The sequence below is a fragment of the Acanthisitta chloris genome, unplaced genomic scaffold (genome assembly GCF_000695815.1).
Source record: "Acanthisitta chloris isolate BGI_N310 unplaced genomic scaffold, ASM69581v1 scaffold26544, whole genome shotgun sequence".
Taxonomy (NCBI): domain Eukaryota; kingdom Metazoa; phylum Chordata; class Aves; order Passeriformes; family Acanthisittidae; genus Acanthisitta; species Acanthisitta chloris.
This window is the reverse complement of record NW_008669174.1, coordinates 20,186-29,692: the sequence shown is the minus strand read 5'-3', so window position 1 is coordinate 29,692 and position 9,507 is coordinate 20,186.

Below are 9,507 nucleotides of genomic sequence, written 5' to 3'. Positions count from 1 at the left end.
AGCAGCAGCTCGCTGGCAAATGGGAATTCCACAGAAATGTGAAGCTCTTGTTATCTGAGAAATCACAAAGCACCACCAGCCAAACTCCCTTCTGCAGGGACTTCTTATTATTGGCAAGCCAGGAAATAGAAGGCAATGTAGGCGCTTTTTAAATTGTTGTTATTGTTTTGGATCTGGAGATACTTACACTGTGCCATGTGTAAGCCAGTGGAATATAAATCCTGACTCAAATTCCTTCCTAACAAATGCACTGTGTGCAAGATAAAGCAAACCACTGACCATCAAGGTAACGGAGCTAAGTGAAGAGTCTGACAGTATTGATTTAAATAATTTGATAACTGCACTTGGAAAATATCCACAAGAAAACTACCTTTTCCTGGATTACTCATTAATCTCTTTCTATTTTTTCGGACCAGTTTTTCTTAGATTTTTTTTTTTTTTAACTCCAATTGATCTCAGATATGCTTAATTCAAGCTGTGCTGCTTCACTACAATTGGTCACCTAAATCATCTGACATTCCCTGGCTCTCCAGTTGGGTAAGCAGACAAGCATTTTCTGTACAAATTCTTGTCTGCAAATCTGCAATTCCACTGCTCCAGACAACCTGCCCTGACATTTCTCTCAAATAAACTCAGAAGTTTGCTCACAGAAGGAAACCTTACCTTTCTGCTTTACGCACCTTTCTCTGAAGAATGCCAAGTTTGAAAACAGTTATCCTTCAAATCTTTTAGAAAAATATTGGTGGTTTATGCAAAAAAAAATAAATAAATTCCCTGAGGGGCTGAAGGCAGATTCTATCCACTGGAAAACCCCTCTTACAACAAGCACATCACAGCTCTGGATGCATCAAATCCTCTTCTCCTCTGTAGAGGATGGTGGTTCACTTTCCCGTGGCGTGTCCCTAGTCGTCCTGCGGCGTTAGGGGAAGCTCAGACCTAAGATGGTTAGTTAAAAAATAGGTGACATAGCTGCCCAGTCACAAGCTGGATCTGTTCAGAGGCACTGGCCAGCAGATGGACGGGGTCCTGTGTCGATTGTGTTTGAACTCCAAAGGAAAGTTGGTATTTGATGGATGATGTTATTAGCTGAATGTCTTATGTGGTATAAGATCAAAGAACAGATGGAAATTATGCCTTAAAAATAGAATAATCTAAAAGGGGAATGGCTTATAGATGAGTAAGCAGGAAACAATAAAGGAGACTTTCTTTGGCTTGCTTTGCTGCAGAGCCAGGTTTGACTGGTGGGATAAACAAATGACCCACTTAGGACCAAGATTCTTAGGATGGGAGTTTTGCTGCAGATTTTTTTTCCCTCATATTCAGTGTTGACATTGTTTTACCTCTTAAGTCAACCTTGAGTTTCTCTCACAGACCATGTGTGTCCCAGCTCTCTGCTTCCCTCACAGATGCCACTGCAATGCTCAGGGTGGGTGATGGCAGAGCTCACTAGCATCATTGCTTCACTGTAACATGGGCTGGAACGTCACTGATGCTCTGGCACTACAGTTATCTTACACAGATTGACTACTCATGGCAGTCTTTTTTAATTTAGCCAACACCATCTTTTAAAAGGAAGATTATAGGCCCTTTGGTCATTGTACTGCCAGGTTGTTTCTCTTTTTCCATGGGCAAGAAAGTGACTTACTTACTCCAGTTACTTGCACTAAGGGCAAAGGCCTTGCTGAGTAGCTCCTGAAGGAAATCCTGCAGGAGACAGTAGATATCCTACTCATGGTCCTCACTGAAAATGATGCTTTATGTTTTTTTACTGGCATAGCTTAGGTTTCTTATCTTCACGTCATCTACAGTGGCAATATCTGTATTAATTTTTTATTGGGTGCTAAGCATACTTGAAATACTCCACAATTGTCAGTAATCCTTCAAGCCATGGTAGTTCTGAGTAGTGCTCAGCAGTTTGCTACCACAACATAAATTCCTGATATGGGAAAACCAAACTTTTTCAGCAAATTAAAGGTGACTTTCAATATTTTTATCTTCAGCTGCAAGACCCTGTTTGGCAGGCAGTGGAAGTTAATCAGCAATTAATTGACTGCACAGACTGGTGACTTATAAACTGACACTCTCATTTCTGGCCTTCTGAACAAACTTGCACATGATCACAAGCACAAAAGTAGAAACATCAAATGTAGCCTCCCCCCACCTCAAGAACACTATGGCCCATAACTTTTTCATAGCTGTTCATAAATCTTCAGCCTCTCTCAACCTCTGTGACTTAATCCCGCCCATAAAACCAGTCATTTTGAAGAAACAAATGAAAGTGGAAAGCACAGGAGCTCAGAGCTCAGTTTTCAAAGACAATTAGACATCTGAGATGACCCCAGATATTAGATAATATTTCCAGGAGATTTAAGGTATCTGCTCCTATCAGTTCTGATCTGAGTTCACTTCAGAGGGAGTTTATCTCACTTAAAAGCAGTGGCCTGAAAACTAAGTTTAGGCACTTTCAGCAGCAAATGTAGAGTTTCCATCCCAAATTACTCTTAGCACAGGCCTGTTTCAGATTGGCATCAGTAGCAGTTTTTCTCCCTGTGAACAACCATAGATATTCTGCTGACTCAGTTGGACTAAACATCAATTTTTTTAAAAATAGAGTAAAACAGGTGAGATAAATCCCTCCCTCAAGCACTCAGGCTGTAATTTATAAGAGATGGAGACTCACCTCCTCATGGAGTTCTACCAAATTCCCTAGTTCAAGCCCCATGAAAAGCATTGCAGACCTACAACCCTAATTTGCAGGTTTCCTTATTCCACCACTGTATGACCTACAAGTTCATCCTCAGAAAAGCATTGTACTACCACTACCTGCAATTCAGTGGGACCCCATTTTTTGCCCTGTTGGCATCTTCAAGCCCCATGCTGCTTGCTCAAAGGAGCAGGATTTCTCCTCTCCATCATGCATGTGTTGTGAAATGCATTCAGACTTGTGCAGAAGAATCAGTATTTCATTTTCATCTGAAGTGTTTTCCAGTGCTTCCACTTTGTAGTCTTCCCCAGGCAATTCTGAGACAATGGATAACAGACCTCCATATCATCAAATGTGCTGCCAGAACAGGCACTACTTGGTATCTGTGCTGCTTGTATCTGTGAAGACCATGAAAGGAGTACACATGCAAGGACAATTTTTAGATGCAGATATGTACTCATGCACAGACATAAACATGCACACTATTGCTGCAAGCACTTAGAGAGAGTAGGATGCATAGGAATGCAGTTCACGGAAGGACAATGTTTTGTTCCATTATTGCATTGATGAAGGGTGGTTTATATTTGGGGGATTTTTCCATCAGTATTCTTTTCATAGTTGGTAACGTAGGAGGAACTGAAAGTATTGTAATGACAGTCTACAGTAAAAAAGAAACATAATACTTATCTAATTAATATATATTTTGTGCAGATAAAAAGGTACCCAGAATTCTTAGGGGATGTATTTTCTATCATTTTAATAATGAAAATAAGTATTAGGGAAGGAATATTCTCAATAAATAAAATCACACACCCAGATAGAGCAATACAGGAGCAGGGGGCACAGAAGTCATTTTAAGCACTCAGTGTTTTTCATCTCTTCTTTCTCCTCCTGGGGCATTATCTCAGATTCATTATGCAAAGATATTTAACTACCTAAACACATACAGCCCCTACAACACTGCTGGCTGAGTGAGGGATCACATACCCTCACACTTTATCTCCTCAGACTGCCAAACTCTGGGTGCTTTGGTTTCCATCTACAGGACAGCAATAGGATGTAACACTCCTACCTCAGCACCACAGCTCCTTACATGTCCAATAAATTGTCTAGAGAAATTGTTGAGACCTCTGCCTTGCCATTAAAATTGGTTGAAATTGGGCAGCTGGTTGAAAAGCTAAAGGGGAACATTAACATAAAGGCAGACAGACAAAAGGGCTGTCGAGAAAATCATAAAGAAGGGTAAAGATGTCTCTTTTCTACCTTGAGGATGCTGGAAGATAGAGTGTCTTTCTCCCAGAAGAGACTGTGGCCAGCATGATCCCTGTCCCCATCACCTTTGGAACAACTGGCTGCACCTCTCTGGTGCTTTGCCACTACTTTATACATAATGGAGAAAGAGGAAAGCTCCCCTGTTCCTCTGAATTTCAGCAACATGGATCAACAGATCCACAGACACTTGTGGGATTTATCCACCCTCCTGAAGGCAGCTATCTCAGTCTCAGCTAGGTTCCTCTTGTTGTTGGTGGAAACCACAAATAGCTACTGCCTGAAGGGCTGTTCACTTGCTCAAGACAGGATGAGGTGGAAAAGCCTTTTGACAGTATCTATTTATCTCTATTAATAACAAAGGCAGCCAAGAGTGACTAGCTCAGTTTTAGTCATCCAGCTGTTGAATACCTTAGTTAAGGCAGATGAATTCCACCTTTAAGGTTGTTTCAAATTCTCTTAGAAGCATGTGTGGTGGATACTTAACATACCAGGTATCTAGAGTTGCACGTAGGTCAGTGTTCAATGTCTCACTTTTTTGCCAAGGCTGCAGGGAAAGTTTTGCATCAAACAGTGTGGGATAATGACACTTGATGTGCAGTGTGCAATTTGCAGCATATGTCTTCCATCTGATAGAGGTAGAAAGAGTCTCTCTGTGAAAACTTGTAATCTTTCAAATGATTATCTGAGTACCAAAGAACACTTAGGATGTGTCTTCCAGGAGCCCCAAACCACATCTAATAGCAGGCTGTGTTAGCCCCAGTCTCATGTAGGAGGGAGTTAGTTGTGGGCTCAAGGTTTCCAATGTGGAGTTTGGGACTTTGGGGTCCAGCTGATACGTGGTGTCTCTGGCAATTCCTCCCATGCTTCTCCAGCATTTGCATCTCCACCTCCCCATGTGGGTGATATGGGACACCTTGGGTGTCAACATTGGTCCCACCATCCCAAACAACAAAAAATAGCATTTCTGCTGTTTCCTGCCCCCCATGTTCCTCAAGTGATCAGAATTTGTCAGAAAGTCTAAAAGAGTATCCAGTGGCACAACTGGCAGTTTTGTCTGAGTACAAACTGGAAGCTAATGATTCTAAATGTGGTTTGAAGCAGCTTCCCTCAGCAAGGGTCAGATCCTGAAGGTTTCCTTGTAGCTTGCATGTCACTGAGTGCCAAACTGTAACTTCATTTCTAGGATGGTTTGCACAAGAGAGAGAAAACACTAAGGTGGCAGGAATATCTCCACTTAATTGAGAAGCATCATTGCCCTCCTCAGTATAATATCAGGTTAGGATTGTGATTTGAACAACATTTCTATAATGACAAAAAAAATCCCATAAATTCACCTAGAATTGAAAAAACAACCTGGCAAGATACAGCCAGCCACCAACAATGGCAACCTTATTTTGTTGAAGTCTCCTGCCAATATCCACACAATGTGATTTTCTTTGCAGTAAAAATGCATTAAGTGAACTGGAAGAGATATTTTTCTCTGCTATTTGCTATGAAAAAATAAAGCCAAATAATTTGTCTACGACCCAGGTTTGTGTGGCCACTCCCTGTGCAACACCTCATGTTTTAAAAGGAAGCATTAAGTGAAAGCCAGTCCCAGCTAACCAATTTGGGTTAAAACTGCAGGGCAGCTTGTCATATGGGAAGTGGCTGAGAAGAAATGCTATTTAGAGCAGGAAATTGGTGATTCATAATTGACATTAACTCCAGTTACCCTCCAATGTGCATGCTGTACTTCATGTGAAATTATTATAAGCAAAGAAAAGCCATTCCCTTGAGCAAGTTCGAGTTAATGTTTAGGAAACCTTTTAAGCTATTATTAGGACAAAAGTCATTACCATGGAACGGTCAGATGTTCAGACTGCGCCCTCAGCTGCAAAACCTGTGCATTTTAATACCTCTTTGCAGGTAGCTTTTCAGACATATGGTCATTTTGGCCAATTCACCCAAATCTTAGCTACACCGGTGTCCTCAGAAAAAACTCCCACCTACTAAACAGAGCCAGAAACAAGTTTGTTTGCATTCCCTGTAGGCAGCTTTCTAATTGGATCAAAATCCATGCTGTTGTCTAGTTTTACACACACAGTTGAACTCAGGAGCTCCTGGAGGTCCAGCAGTAGGTGGGAGCAGAGCCACAAGGACATGCCCAAGCACAGCTGTGTGTGCACCCTGACTGCAATGTGCTACTGTGCCTATAGTGGCAGATGCCAAAGTTGCAGAAGGCAACTTGCTGCAATTCAGACTAGAGAATGAGACAGCCCAGGGGCTGGATCCTCACCTAATGAGAGCCAGCAATGCTCTGTGGCTTTTCTGTAACCTGTGACCTTGCACCAGGGGCAAATTTGCTGCCACCACTGCCTGGTCCTTGACAGCTGGATGCTTTGCCATTTGGTCTCCACAGCAGAAGTGAAGCTTAGAGTACTGCCCTTTATTCAGTCCAAATAGACATATGAACTTAATTTTTCCACCATGCTATAACTCTAAAGTAAGGAATTAAAGAGGTCTTGTTATGGATTTTGATGTGAGTAAAGTTTTGGCACCTTATGCAATTTTTTTATGATTTTTTTTTTCAAATAGAAGCAGAAACATCTTTCTAATATAGAATATGCCTTAAACTGCAAGTGTAAATCAGTGGTAGACTTCAGGTACAGAAAGAGAGTAAAGACTCATACAGTTATAAATGTAAGTACCCTTGAGCCTGAGAAAAGCACTTTAAAATACTACCTTTATAAAAGAGGGATTTGGATTCCTCTCTATGAGGAGAGATGCTCTGCAGGCCCAGGGCTATGTGTGACCAAGGACCCAATATAAAAAGCTAACCACTGTCCATAGCTGGTCAAGTTCCTGGAGCCCTGGTGACTACAGGGGGATGTTCAAGGCACAGAGGGGTGACAGGTCACAGAGAACCAAAGTGTTCACCACCCTCCTTGGCCCCTGCTTGGGCTGTGTTAAGCACCACAACAGAGGGACTTTTTGGGTAGCAAGAACAGCACCACACAGTCTCAGGAGCAAAACAAAGAAAACATGCTTTGTGTAAAACCAGAGGTGGTAAAAATCCTGACAGAGCTGAAATGCTGGAGCTGAAGAGGACACCTGAAGAATTATAAACTGTGGTGTCCTGAGAGTGAGCACAGTAAGGGTAAGAGGGGTATGGGTAAGAGAGGTTGCCAGCAAAAGGCAGGAGAGGCAGGAGAAAGAGTCATTCCTTGGTGGTTCCAAATAATCTGAGCAAAGAAACCATTATAAAAATTTGAGTCTTGTACTTCATCTGATAGTTAAAAAGATAAAAAAGTTGAGTTGTGGGTTTTTTTTCTGAGATTGTTACATTTTCACAGAACATTTCATTTGCATTTAGTCTGTCCTTTCCTGGAGAAAATGATGCTCTTAGAAAACATAATTTATCTCTTCTGTAGCTCTATAATAGTAAAATGACAATTCAGGTTCTCTGTAGTTGTAAATCAAATACATTTATTTTAATGGCCTTGTCTACAGAGCTCGAGAGGCCAACTCTATCTATCCAGTCTGTAATGAATTGAGAACATCTTTGTTCAGCACAGCAGTCTCAGACTGCTCATAACACTCAAACATTGATGTCTCTATACGAGTAGTTTCTTTAATTACCATTGCCAATTCTGATTTTCCAGGTAAAAGCAACCACCTTGCTAAAATGCTGAAATCATTTATCACCTGTCATGAAGGACAGAATTTGTTGGCATCCTCCTGAGCAGGGAGACATGCTTTGATCCCAAAGTATTCCATCTATGCTATAGTAAGACAAAACACCACCTGCTATGAAGTTTGACAGACTATATGAAATGCAATTTGTGTACATTACCAGCTTGTCTGACATAAAAGCATAGCATAAGAGAACAAGAAGCAAAAAAAATTATAACTTTAGTGGCAGGCACAAATATCTCTAATTTATGGCAGAGTTAATAAGACAGTTCTTCTTCCAAATGCACAACTCTTTCCAGGAGCTGTGCAGTGACTTCATTTATATGGCCTTAAATGAAAGATTTGCCTGTGCTGTGATGCTACCAAATCAAAGATACAAAGATCCAGAAGATCTAATAAACCTGCCTAGTAAATCTCATGTATACAAAGGACAAGAAATCTAAAAATAAGAACTAAACCAGCAGCAATGGGCATTCTCAGGAGGGTACAAGTCCCACAGCCCATGAAGGGAGGCGAGAAAAGAGTTTATGCCACCTCCAAATGCATCCATGGGATGCCTGTACTATCCTGTCACCCTCCAGGCACCAAACACCACAGACCAGAGAGTGACTGCTCTTGGGGAATTATGGGGTCTTGTAGTTTTGAAACAGCCAGTCATTTTTACACATATTGGTCTGAAAAGAAACAGGCAGGCTTGGAAGGTTTGGGGAATCATTGCATGACTTTTTTTATCTTGGTCTACCTGTACTACTCTATCACTCTTTTTCCCAAAACAAGCTAGAGCCTTTGGATCAAATACAGAGTTGGCATGGCTGTTTTTTCCTCCTTTGCTGTGTGACTGCAGAGACTGTACACACCAACCAATGCAATGTGCACTTCTCATTCAGATTCAACTACAGTGCCAGCAACTGGTAGCAAGGGTCACTCAACCCTGCAAATTCTGCAATTTTTTTTTGTTTGCTGGAAATGAAAAATATTTTCTAGTCCCATTATTGATGGGGAAAACCAACATATCTATTGCACTTTTCTCATTTTTTCTCCCCTCAGCAGTGAATCCCAGCCTTAATGCAAGAACTTCAAAGAAAAACAGAGTTATCTTTTCATGTTAAGAATTTGCCCAGACACTAAACATGTTTAAATGTCATCTTCCATTTTCTGTTCTATCCTTATAAATGAAGTTATTCAGATACTGTTCTGATAATTTGTTCTCAAGAGAAAAATCCCAAGCTGGTGTATTTCCTTTGCACCATTTCCTGCTTTCTATGAGAGCCTGAAGTTTTTTCCTGGAACTTCCTGCAACTAGAACAAAAATGAGTCAACGTGTTGATGGGTAGGAGAACGAAGTGTTTGGTGGGAAAAGGGCAGGAGATAGTAAGAGCAAACAAGGCAAAAAAAGGCGTGTACTTACTGAATCTCTAACTTTCAGGTGTCCAACCTACAACTGCTATTGCCAGCGGAGCCTGATGTTTCTACATTTTCTTTTGACATTTGAAGATTAAGTAAACCATGTTTACGTGTGATAGTACCAGCAGACACTTGACTCCAGCCTCACCCCACCTCTTCAGGACTTGTCGCCAAAGTGATACCATGGAAACAGCATCAAGTGGAGATGGCTGGGAATACACACCCATGCAGGAGACCACCACAATTAATTAATCTCCTCATTTAAGGGAGCATTGACAAAATCTCCAGCTCTGCTTCCCTTCTGTGTTGAGCAGTTGCTATAGGTCTACATTCATATGCAAACCTGATAGGCATGTGCTCCTTATCTCTAGATTTGTATTTATTTGCCTCTTAAGTTTTGAGTAAGGATACAATTAAGGATACCAGTTAATGGCCACTGTTTGTTTTACAAA